Source organism: Melanotaenia boesemani, chromosome 20, assembly GCF_017639745.1.
Source record: "Melanotaenia boesemani isolate fMelBoe1 chromosome 20, fMelBoe1.pri, whole genome shotgun sequence".
In the NCBI taxonomy this organism is placed as follows: Eukaryota; Metazoa; Chordata; class Actinopteri; order Atheriniformes; family Melanotaeniidae; genus Melanotaenia; species Melanotaenia boesemani.
Window position 1 is genome coordinate 340,090 of NC_055701.1, and position 13,593 is coordinate 353,682.

Consider the following 13,593-nt stretch of genomic DNA (forward strand, 5'->3'; position numbering starts at 1 on the left):
AGTTAGTTGATGTTATTACACCTAGTTGGTGTTATTACACCTACTTAGTTGGTGTTATTACACCTAGTTGGTTGGTATTATTACACCTGGTTGGTGTTATTAGACTTTGTTAGTGTCATTACACCTAGTTAGTTGGTGTTCTTACACCTAGTTGGTGTTATTACACCTGGTTTCATTACACCTAGTTTGTGTTTTTACACCTAGTTAGTGTTATTAGACCTCGTTAGTGTTATTACACTTAGTTGGTGTTATTACACCTAGTTAGTTGGTGTTATTACACCTAGCTGGTGTTGTTACACCTAGTTAGTTGGTATTATTAAATCTAGTTGGTGTTATTACACCTAGTTGATGTTATTACATCTAGTTAGTTGGTGTTATTACACCTAGTTGGTGTTATTACACCTGGTTGGTGTTATTAGACCTTGTTAGTGCCATTACACCTAGTTAGTTGATGTTATTACAACTAGTTGGTTGGTGTTACTGCACCTAGTTGGTGTCATTACACTTAGTCATTTGGTGTTATTACACCTAGTTGATGTTATTACATCTAGTTAGTTGGTGTTCTTACACCTAGTTGATGTTATTACACCTGGTTTCATTACACCTAGTTTGTGTTTTTACACAAAGTTGGTGTTGTTACACCTACTTAGTTGGTGTTATTACACCTAGTTGGTTGGTATTACTACATCTAGTTGGTGTCATTACACCTGGTTGGTGTTATTAGACCTCGTTAGTGTTATTACACCTAGTTAGTTGGTGTTATTACACCTAGTTGGTGTTATTACACCTGGTTGGTGTTATTAGACCTTGTTAGTGTCATTACACCTAGTTAGTTGGTGTTCTTACACCTAGTTTGTATTTTTACACCTAGTTGGTGTTATTACACCTACTTAGTTGGTGTTATTACATCTAGTTGGTTGGTATTATTACATCTAGTTGGTGTTATTACACCAAGTTAGTTGGTGTCATTACACCTGGTTGGTGTTATTAGACCTTGTTAGTGTCATTACACCCAGTTAGTTGATGTTATTACACCTAGTTGGTGTTATTACACCTACTTAGTTGGTGTTATTACACCTAGTTGGTTGGTATTATTACACCTGGTTGGTGTTATTAGACTTTGTTAGTGTCATTACACCTAGTTAGTTGGTGTTCTTACACCTAGTTGGTGTTATTACACCTGGTTTCATTACACCTAGTTTGTGTTTTTACACCTAGTTAGTGTTATTAGACCTCGTTAGTGTTATTACACTTAGTTGGTGTTATTACACCTAGTTAGTTGGTGTTATTACACCTAGCTGGTGTTATTACACCTAGTTAGTTGGTGGTATTACACCTGGTTGGTGTTATTAGATCTCGTTAGTGTTATTACACCTAGTTAGTTGGTGTTATTGCACCTAGTTGGTGTTAATACACCTAGTTGATTGGTGTTTTTACACCTAGTTGGTGTTATTACACTTAGTTGGTTTTATTACATCTAGTTGGGTTTATCACACCTAGTTGGTTGGTGTTACTGCACATAGTCGGTGTCATTACACTTAGTCAGTTGGTGTTATTACACCTAGTTGATGTTATTACATCTAGTTAGTTGGTGTTATTACACCTAGTCGGTGTTATTACACCTAGTTAATTGGTGTTATTACACCTAGCTGGTGTTGTTACACCTAGTTAGTTGGTATTATTAAATCTAGTTGGTGTTATTACACCTAGTTGATGTTATTACATCTAGTTAGTTGGTGTTATTACACCTAGTTGGTGTTATTACACCTGGTTGGTGTTATTAGACCTTGTTAGTGCCATTACACCTAGTTAGTTGATGTTATTACACCTAGTTGGTTGGTGTTACTGCACCTAGTTGGTGTCATTACACTTAGTCATTTGGTGTTATTACACCTAGTTGATGTTATTACATCTAGTTAGTTGGTGTTCTTACACCTAGTTGATGTTATTACACCTGGTTTCATTACACCTAGTTTGTGTTTTTACACAAAGTTGGTGTTGTTACACCTACTTAGTTGGTGTTATTACACCTAGTTGGTTGGTATTACTACATCTAGTTGGTGTCATTACACCTGGTTGGTGTTATTAGACCTCGTTAGTGTTATTACACCTAGTTAGTTGGTGTTATTACACCTAGTTGGTGTTATTACACCTGGTTGGTGTTATTAGACCTTGTTAGTGTCATTACACCTAGTTAGTTGGTGTTCTTACACCTAGTTTGTATTTTTACACCTAGTTGGTGTTATTACACCTACTTAGTTGGTGTTATTACATCTAGTTGGTTGGTATTATTACATCTAGTTGGTGTTATTACACCAAGTTAGTTGGTGTCATTACACCTGGTTGGTGTTATTAGACCTTGTTAGTGTCATTACACCCAGTTAGTTGATGTTATTACACCTAGTTGGTGTTATTACACCTACTTAGTTGGTGTTATTACACCTAGTTGGTTGGTATTATTACACCTGGTTGGTGTTATTAGACTTTGTTAGTGTCATTACACCTAGTTAGTTGGTGTTCTTACACCTAGTTGGTGTTATTACACCTGGTTTCATTACACCTAGTTTGTGTTTTTACACCTAGTTAGTGTTATTAGACCTCGTTAGTGTTATTACACTTAGTTGGTGTTATTACACCTAGTTAGTTGGTGTTATTACACCTAGCTGGTGTTATTACACCTAGTTAGTTGGTGGTATTACACCTGGTTGGTGTTATTAGATCTCGTTAGTGTTATTACACCTAGTTAGTTGGTGTTATTGCACCTAGTTGGTGTTAATACACCTAGTTGATTGGTGTTTTTACACCTAGTTGGTGTTATTACACTTAGTTGGTTTTATTACATCTAGTTGGGTTTATCACACCTAGTTGGTTGGTGTTACTGCACATAGTCGGTGTCATTACACTTAGTCAGTTGGTGTTATTACACCTAGTTGATGTTATTACATCTAGTTAGTTGGTGTTATTACACCTAGTCGGTGTTATTACACCTAGTTAATTGGTGTTATTACACCTAGTTAGTTGGTGTCTTTACACCTAGCTGGTGTTATTACACCTCGGTAGTTCGTATTATTAAATCTAGTTGGTGTTATTACACCTGGTTGATGTTATTACATCTTGTTAATTGGTGTTATTACACATGGTTGGTGTCATTACACCTAGTTGGTGTCATTGCACCTAGTTAGTTGATGTTATTACACCTAGTTGGTGTCATTACACCTAGTTGGTTGGTGTTTTTCCATCTAGTTAGTGTTATTACACCTAGTTGTTTAGTGTTATTACACCTAGATGGTGTTATTACACCTGGTTAGTTGGTGTTATTACACCTAGTTGGTTGGTGTTACTGCACCTAGTTGGTGTCATTACATTGATGTTATTACATGTAGTTAGTTGGTGTTATTACACCTGGTTGGTGTTATTAGATCTTGCTTGTGTGATTGCACCTAGTTAGTTGGTGTTATTGCACCTAGTTGGTGTTATTACACCTAGTTGGTGTTATTACACCTTGTTGGCTAGTGTTATTACACGTAATTGGTGTTATTGCACCTGGTTGATGTTATTACACCTAATTAGTTGGTGTTTTTACACCTAGTAGGTGTTATTACACCTAGTTGGTTGTTGTTATTATACCTAGTTGGTGTTATTACAGCTAGTTAGTTGGTGTTATTACTCCTAGTTGGTGTTATTAGACATAGTTGATGTCATTACACCTAGTTGGTGTTATTACACCCAGTTAGTTGGTGTTTTTACACCTATCTGGTGTTATTATACCTAATTAGTGTCATTACACCTAGTTGGTTGGTGGTATTACACCTAGACGGTTTTCATTACACCCAGTTGTTCGGTGTTTTTACACCTAGTTGGTGTTATTACACCTAGTTGGTTGGTGTTATTACACCTAGTTGGTGTTATTGCACCTAGTTGGTGCTATTACACCTGGTTGGCTGGTGTTATTACACCTAATTGGTGTTATTACATGTAGATGTTTGGTGTTATTACACCTAGTTGGTGTTATTACACCTAGTTGGTTGGTGTTATTACACCTAGTTGGTGTTATTACACGTAGATGGTTGGTGTTATTACACCTAGTTGGTGTTATTACACCTGGTTAATGTTATTACACCTAGTTAGTTGGTGTTTTTACACCAAGTTGGTGTTATTACACCAAGCTGGTGTTATTATACCTAGTTAGTGTCATTACACCCAGTAGGTGTTATTACACTTGGTTGGTGTTATTAGACCTTGTTAGTGTCATTACACCTAGTTAGTTGGTGTTCTTACACCTAGTTTGTGTTTTTACACCTAGTTGGTGTTATTACACCTACTTAGTTGGTGTTATTACATCTAGTTGGTTGGTATTATTACATCTAGTTGGTGTTATTACACCAAGTTAGTTGGTGTCATTACACCTGGTTGGTGTTATTAGACCTCGTTAGTGTTATTACACCTAGTTAGTTGGTGTTATTACACCTGGCTGGTGTTATTAGACCTCGTTAGTGTTATTACACTTTGTTATTTGGTGTTATTACAACTGGTTGGTGTTATTAGACCTTGTTAGTGTCATTACACCTAGTTAGTTGGTGTTCTTACCCCTAGTTGGTGTTATTGCACCTAGTTGGTTTCATTACACCTAGTTTGTATTTTTACACCTAGTTGGTGTCATTACACCTAGTTAGTTGGTGTTCTTACACCTAGTTGGTGTTATTGCACCTAGTTGGTTTCATTACACCTAGTTTGTCTTTTTACACCTAGTTGGTGTTATTACACCTAATTAGTTGGTGTTATTACACCTAGTTAGTTGGTGGTATTGCACCTAGTTGGTGTTATTACACCTAGTTGATTGGTGTTTTTACACCTAGTTGGTGTTATTACACTTAGTTGGTTTTATTACATCTAGTTGGGTTTATCACACCTAGTTGGTTGGTGTTACTGCACATAGTCGGTGTCATTACACTTAGTCAGTTGGTGTTATTACACCTAGTTGATGTTATTACATCTAGTTAGTTGGTGTTATTACACCTAGTCGGTGTTATTACACCTAGTTAATTGGTGTTATTACACCTAGTTAGTTGGTGTCTTTACACCTAGCTGGTGTTATTACACCTCGGTAGTTCGTATTATTAAATCTAGTTGGTGTTATTACACCTGGTTGATGTTATTACATCTTGTTAATTGGTGTTATTACACATGGTTGGTGTCATTACACCTAGTTGGTGTCATTGCACCTAGTTAGTTGATGTTATTACACCTAGTTGGTGTCATTACACCTAGTTGGTTGGTGTTTTTCCATCTAGTTAGTGTTATTACACCTAGTTGTTTAGTGTTATTACACCTAGATGCTGTTATTACACCTGGTTAGTTGGTGTTATTACACCTAGTTGGTTGGTGTTACTGCACCTAGTTGGTGTCATTACATTGATGTCATTACACCTAGTTAGTTGGTGTTCTTACACCTAGTTTGTGTTTTTACACCTAGTTGGTGTTATTACACCTACTTAGTTGGTGTTATTACACCTAGTTGGTTGGTATTATTACATCTAGTTGGTGTTATTACACCAAGTTAGTTGGTGTCATTACACCTGGTTGGTGTTATTAGACCTCGTTAGTGTTATTACACCTAGTTAGTTGGTGTTATTACACCTGGCTGGTGTTATTAGACCTCGTTAGTGTTATTACACTTTGTTATTTGGTGTTATTACAACTGGTTGGTGTTATTAGACCTTGTTAGTGTCATTACACCTAGTTAGTTGGTGTTCTTACCCCTAGTTGGTGTTATTGCACCTAGTTGGTTTCATTACACCTAGTTTGTATTTTTACACCTAGTTGGTGTTCTTACACCTAGTTGGTGTTATTGCACCTAGTTGGTTTCATTACACCTAGTTTGTATTTTTACACCTAGTTGGTGTTATTACACCTAATTAGTTGGTGTTATTACACCTAGTTAGTTGGTGTTATTACACCTGGTTGGTGTTATTAGATCTCGTTAGTGTTATTACACCTAGTTAGTTGGTGTTATTGCACCTAGTTGGTGTTATTACACCTAGTTGATTGGTGTTTTTACACCTAGTTGGTGTTATTACACTTAGTTGGTTTTATTACATCTAGTTGGGTTTATCACACCTAGTTGGTTGGTGTTACTGCACATAGTCGGTGTCATTACAATTAGTCTGTTGGTGTTATTACACCTAGTTGATGTTATTACATCTAGTTAGTTGGTGTTATTACACCTAGTCGGTGTTATTACACCTAGTTAATTGGTGTTATTACACCTAGTTAGTTGGTGTCTTTACACCTAGCTGGTGTTATTACACCTCGGTAGTTCGTATTATTAAATCTAGTTGGTGTTATTACACCTGGTTGATGTTATTACATCTTGTTAATTGGTGTTATTACACATGGTTGGTGTCATTACACCTAGTTGGTGTCATTGCACCTAGTTAGTTGATGTTATTACACCTAGTTGGTGTCATTACACCTAGTTGGTTGGTGTTTTTCCATCTAGTTAGTGTTATTACACCTAGTTGTTTAGTGTTATTACACCTAGATGCTGTTATTACACCTGGTTAGTTGGTGTTATTACACCTAGTTGGTTGGTGTTACTGCACCTAGTTGGTGTCATTACATTGATGTTATTACATGTAGTTAGTTGGTGTTATTACACCTGGTTGGTGTTATTAGATCTTGCTAGTGTGATTGCACCTAGTTAGTTGGTGTTATTGCACCTAGTTGGTGTTATTACACCTAGTTGGTGTTATTACACCTTGTTGGCTAGTGTTATTACACGTAATTGGTGTTATTGCACCTGGTTGATGTTATTACACCTAGTTAGTTGGTGTTTTTACACCTAGTAGGTGTTATTACACCTAGTTGGTTGTTGTTATTATACCTAGTTGGTGTTATTACAGCTAGTTAGTTGGTGTTATTACTCCTAGTTGGTGTTATTAGACATAGTTGATGTCATTACACCTAGTTGGTGTTATTACACCCAGTTAGTTGGTGTTTTTACACCTATCTGGTGTTATTATACCTTAGTGTCATTACACCTAGTTGGTTGGTGGTATTACACCTAGACTGTTTTCATTACACCCAGTTGTTCGGTGTTTTTACACCTAGTTGGTGTTATTACACCTAGTTGGTTGGTGTTATTACACCTAGTTGGTGTTATTGCACCTAGTTGGTGCTATTACACCTGGTTGGCTGGTGTTATTACACCTAATTGGTGTTATTACATGTAGATGTTTGGTGTTATTACACCTAGTTGGTGTTATTACACCTAGTTGGTTGGTGTTATTATACCTAGTTGGTGTTATTACACGTAGATGGTTGGTGTTATTACACCTAGTTGGTGTTATTACACCTGGTTAATGTTATTACACCTAGTTAGTTGGTGTTTTTACACCAAGTTGGTGTTATTACACCAAGCTGGTGTTATTATACCTAGTTAGTGTCATTACACCCAGTAGGTGTTATTACACCTAGTTGGTGTTATTACACCTAGTTGGTGTTATTAGACATTGTTGATGTCATTACACCTAGCTGGTGTTATTACATCTAGTTGGTGTTATTACACCTAGTTAGTTGGTGTTATTACACCTAGTTAGTTGGTGTTATTACAGCAGTCTGAGGCAGTATGCGGGTCTGTGCCGTAACCAGTGGAGTCGTCTGAATGTAAGCAGTAATTTAGAAAGTGCTCAGCAGGAGCATCAGTGCAGGTCTGAGTTCAGTTTGGTAGCAGCTTGGGGAAAGAAGCTGTCTCTGAGTCTGCTTGTTCTGGACCGTATGGTCCTGTAGCGCCTGCCAGAGGGCAACAGGTCAAAGAGGTGAAAACCGGGTTGAGTGGAGTCCTTCATGATGTTTCTGGCCCTGTTGAGGGAGTTATGGATGTCAGACATGGCGGGCAGCCGGTGATCTTCTGTGCTGTGTTTACCGCCCTCTGCAGCCTCTTCCTGTCAGCCTTAGTGCAGCTGGAGCGCTGCACCATGGCAGTATAGGTCAGCAGGGTCTCAGTGGTGGAGGTAGAAGGTCACCAGCAGCTGTACAGATGTTCCTCCCTGAGCTCCATGGAGAGGTGTAGCCCCTGCTGGGCCTTCCTGACCAGCGCTGTGGTGTTCTCAGACCAGGAGAGGTCTGCGGAGACGTGGACGGCAAGGAGCTTGAAGGACTGTACTGTCTCTACACGTTTGTTGTTGATGAACAGGGGTGCGGGACCGGTTCTGTTCTGTCTAAAATCCAGAATGAGTTCTTTGGTCTTTGTGGTTCAGTGTTAGGTTATTCACTGAGCACCACTCAGCAAGTTTCCGGACCTCGTCTCTGTAGGCTGCCTTGTTCCTTCCTGTAATCAGCCCCGCCACCGACGTGTCGTCTGCAGATGTGACAATGATGTTCACTGGATGAGCAGGACTTCAGTGAGATGTGTAGAGGGATTAGAGTAGTGGGCTTGGCATCCCTGAGGAGAGCCGGTGGAAGAGAGGTGGGAGCCAAGTTTCACATGCTGGGGCCGGTTGATCAGAAAGTCCTTTATCCAGGTCTAGGTGGGTGGTGGGAGCCCTAAGCAGGGTAGTTCGAGGACCAGAATGTCTGGGATTATTGTTTTCAAGGCTGAGCTGAAGTCAGTGAAGAGCATCCTGACGTAGCTCCCCTCGTGTTCCAGGTGGCTCAGTGCTGAGTGGAGAGTGATGGCGATGGCATCCTCAGCTGACCTGTTTGCCCAGTATGCAAACTGGTGTGGGTCCAGGGTTGGAGGGAGGCAGGCTTTGAGGTGCTGTAGGACGAGTCTTTCAAAGCACTCAGTAATGAGTGCTACTGGGCAATAGTCACTGAGGCTGGCTGGAGATGCCGTTTTAGGAACTGGAATGATTGTGGCAGGTTTCAGGCAGGACGGGATGACGGCTTTTACCAACGACAGGTTGAAGATGTCGGTGAAGAAGTGACGCTAATGCTGTAGGTGACGTAGTTCCGGGGGAGACGGCAGATTCAAACTAGGCGCGCCCAAACATTTCTACTTTCATTCGATTGTATTTTTTGCCAACTTAATCAAAATATTCTTTAAAGTAGGACTATAGTGTCTTTAAAAGGTACACTCTGGAGCACAGCGGGGAGGATTTGGCCAGCCTGACAGATTTTATAGATCGTTGTTACGACAGAATCGTCATGGGGAAACCAAACAACACCTCCACCCCCTCCACCTCATCCAAGTCCAAGAGACAGCGAAATGAGGATTCACCTGGAGCTATTTCACCAACGGGGAACGACTCAACAGATGTTCTGATCTCCATAGATAAGAAACTCAGTAGTTTTGATGCCCGTTTGAGTCTGGTAGAAATTCTCCACAAAGAGTTCCAGGCGCTACGTGAATCATTAGAATTCAGCCAGAAGCAGGTGGAAAGTCTGGCTGCAGAAAATGCCGGTCTCAGAGAGACGGTAAAATCCCTCACCAAGGGCTTGACCCGTCTCTCAGATGAAAATAAGAAGATTAAGGAAACGGTGATCGATCTGCAGGCGCGGAGCATGAGAGAGAACCTGGTGTTTGCAGGGATTCCAGAGCAGACGGAGGAGGACCCCGAGACCACGGTGAAAAACTTCATCAAAACCCACCTGAAGCTCCCGGAGGAAACGGTGAAAAACATCTCCTTTCACAGAGTCCATCGGCTCGGCGGGAGGAAACCCGGGTCCAGCAGACCAAGACCCATAGTAGCGAAGTTTGTCAGCTTCAAACAGAAGGAGCAGGTGAAGAACCAGGGCCGCGAACTGAAGGGGACCATCTTCGGAGTAAACGACCAATATCCGAGAGAGATTCTGGACCGACGGAGAGTCCTGTTTCCCATCAGGAGGAAAAAGATCGCCGATGGCGCTCGCGCTGTCATCGCGGTGGATAAACTGTTTATTAATGGACAACTGTACCGCGACCCGGACATCACTCCGTGGCTCTTCTGATCCCAGGTGCTGTAAGTTAATCTCTCCAAATGATCACTCTTAACTCGCCATTATAGATCACTGACAGTAGAACACACTGCTCGTCTCACCACAGCCTCTACACCTAGATCGATGTATTTTTTTTTTCTGTTTTACCACTCTTCTCACTTTTCACTTTTCACTATCTTTCTATTTCACGTCTTCACTGTTAATTGTAATCTAGCTCGTAATATCAGCAGCGCACGTAGCCGGTCGAACACCGTCAGGACGCACAGCCGCACCATACATGATACATATAAACACTCGCGTTTTATGTATGAGAGAACACGCATTAAGGTAGACTACATATACGGACATTTAACATACGGACAAACGCGCGCAATCAGGCTGCATGCAAACACGCGCGAACACGCAAGAGGGGCGCACAAAGACACACGCGTCAGTAACACGCATGAAGCATTAAACCGTTCACAATAACCATGTTAAAAATCGTCTGTTGGAATGTACATGGAGCCGGTTCCAGGGAGAAGAGGTTGAAGATCTTTAATAAATTACAGGAGCTGCAGGCTGACATTGTCTTACTACAAGAGACTCATTTAACAAACTCAACCATAGATCTTCTTCAAACAGCTCAGTTTCCTCATGTTTACTCAGCTTGTTACAATTCTAGGCAGAGAGGAGTAGCTACTCTTATTAATAAGAGACTAAATTTTGACATAGATAGCACAGTAGTGGATCCTGAAGGCAGATTTCTGATAACTTTATTATCTATTTGTAATATCAAATTATGTATTACCAATGTGTACGGTCCCAATGCAGATGATCCCTCCTTTTTCCACTCCCTGTTTGCTACACTCCAGAATTATTCAGATAACAGAATAGTGCTAGCTGGTGATTTTAATGTAGTCTTGACTGAACAAGATCGCTGCAGCACATCAGGCAGTCATCGAGTCTGGCAGTCGTCAGAAACTATCAAACAGTACATGAAGGATTTTGGTCTTTGCGATGCTTGGCGCTCTCACCATCTTAAACTAAGAGAATACACCTTCTTCTCTTCAGTTCACCACTCCTTCTCTAGAATAGATTATATTTTAAATAGTAACTCACTAATGGGCGACATTTCAGAGACTCAGATACATCCAATCAGCATCAGCGATCACGCACCAGTTTCATTCAGTCTGAGAATCAAAAATAATAAACCGATTGGTAAAAGCTGGAGATTTAACACCTCTTTATTGAAAGATCCTGAGTTTATTGATTATTTTTAAAAAAGAATGGTCAATTTATATAGAAAAAAATGACATGCCTGAAACTTCAGCGTGTCTCCTTTGGGAAGCAGGAAAAGCAGTAATGCGAGGGAAAATAATTTCCTTCTCCTCACATAAGAAGAAGAAGGAAACAGCAAGAGTTTTAGAATTAGAACTCAGGATTAAATCATTGGAGGAGGCTTACCGCATTTCCCCCGAAGAGCACACAATGAATAATATAAGGAAAACTAAATTGCAGCTTAAAGAAATTATAGATAAAAAAACACAGTTTTTAGTGCAAAGACTTCGCTTGGAGAACTTTGAACATAGTAACAAATCTGGAAAGTTTTTAGCAAATCAACTAAAAACAAACAAGGAGAAAACAACAATCTCCTCTGTTAAAGATCAAGACGGAAACATCAGCCATGACCCAGACAAGATAAATGACACGTTTAGAAGCTTCTATAAAACATTACATGAATCACAGATTAATCCAACAGATGAACATATTGAACAATTTTTAAACAACATTAATCTACCAAAACTAAAAAATGAAAATAAAATAAATTTAGATGCACCTATTACTGTAGATGAACTCCACGAAGCTCTCCAACATATGCCCAACAATAAAGCCCCGGGTCCAGATGGTTACTCAGCAGAATTTTACAAGGAATTCTGGACAACGCTAGCTCCTACATTTTATAATATGTTGTTAGAAATACAGGAAAAACCAAAAATACCGCAAAATATGAACTTAGCTAATATAACACTATTGCTAAAACCAGGCAAAGACCCCACACTTCCATCCAGTTACCGTCCCATATCTTTAATAAATGTAGACCTGAAAATAATTAGTAAAGCTCTTGCCAGAAGGATAGAAAAAATAACCCCTCTTATAATACATCCGGACCAGACAGGTTTTATAAAAGGCCGACATTCATCTACTAACACGCGTAGACTAATTAACCTCATAGATTACTCTACTTTACATAATCTAGAATCCACAATCATTTCTCTAGATGCAGAAAAAGCCTTCGACAGGGTAAACTGGAAGTTTCTATTTGCAACACTAGACAAATTTGGGTTTGGACCTGCTTTCATAGAGTGGATTAAAATATTATATAATAACCCAAATGCATGTGTGAAAACCAACGATCAAACTTCTCCAAGCTTCCGCTTACAGAGAGGCACCAGACAGGGCTGTCCACTCTCCCCCTCACCTTTTGCCATATTCATAGAGTCGTTAGCGGCTGCTATTAGAAAAAATATAGAAATTAAAGGAATCCAGGGCAAAAATATAGAACATAAAATAAGTCTTTATGCAGATGATGTATTACTCTTCCTTCAGAACTCACAAACATCACTCTCTGAGACAATCACAGTTATTAATAAGTTCTCATCAATATCTGATTATTCTATTAACTGGTCTAAGACTACAGCCATGTCCATCAACTGTGACCTACAAAACATCCCTAATATCAAAATACAGACAGGAAACATTAGATATTTAGGTATAAATATTTCCCCCAGATTATCAGATTTAACAAAATTAAACTATGTTCAGCTACTAAAAACAATAGAAGATGATCTCTTACGGTGGAGGCGCTTACCCATCTCACTAATGGGGAGAGTTGCCACCATTAAGATGATGATTCTACCTAAAGTTAATTATTTATTTTCAATGATACCCACTAAACCCTCCACCAGTTGGTTTAAATCTCTGGACTCTTTCATATCCAAGTTTCTTTGGAAAAACAAGCCGTCACGTATCAGTCTTAAAACCTTACAGCAGACTAAAGATAGAGGAGGACTGGATCTACCAAACTTTAATCACTACTTTATAGCTAACAGACTGCAGTACATCTCAAAGTGGCTCAAACCCAGTTATCTGGATGAGCCGTGGCTAGATGTGGAGCAGGCTTTGTGTGAGGACTTAGTCATCTCTGACCTGCCGTTCATCAGCTCAACCATTAAACCATATAAGTGCTTTAAAAGCCTTAACATCCGTTTTTCCTTAATGGCTTGGTGGGAATTCTGTAAGATAACCAGATCTTCCCTCTTTCCATGTAGACTTACACCCATCTGGAACAACCCTGACATCCTGCAGAACAAAAAGATGATAAACTTCACTCAATGGAAGACTAAAGGAATACAACAGTTAGGACAGATAATAGAAAATGGAAACTTTGTATCTTTCAACACAATTGTCTCACAGTATGGAATCAACAGCAATAAATTCTTAGAGTACCACCAACTAAAATCAATTATATGTAAGAAGTATACCCCTGTACAGTTAGACTTGCAGCTTCCTGTCAGAATAGCAGAATTCTTGAATCTTAATACTCCAAAATTATTATCAAAAATATATAGATTATTTGCAAAGCTAGAAGACAGGATATCTCTCCCAACTTCAAAATGGGAAGATGATTTATCTAAT

General features: G+C 39.3%; 1 long non-coding RNA gene across 1 annotated transcript; it reads right to left on the bottom strand.

Moving 5' to 3' along the window:
• Nucleotides 1–244: 244 nt before the first annotated feature.
• Nucleotides 245–1,393, bottom strand: LOC121631444. The gene is made up of 3 exons (XR_006008745.1): nucleotides 1,375–1,393; nucleotides 1,253–1,294; nucleotides 245–284 (listed from the first exon to the last, which is right to left on the bottom strand). It is a non-coding gene; the product is annotated as an uncharacterized LOC121631444 (long non-coding RNA).
• Between the last annotated feature and the right edge of the window lie 12,200 nt (nucleotides 1,394–13,593).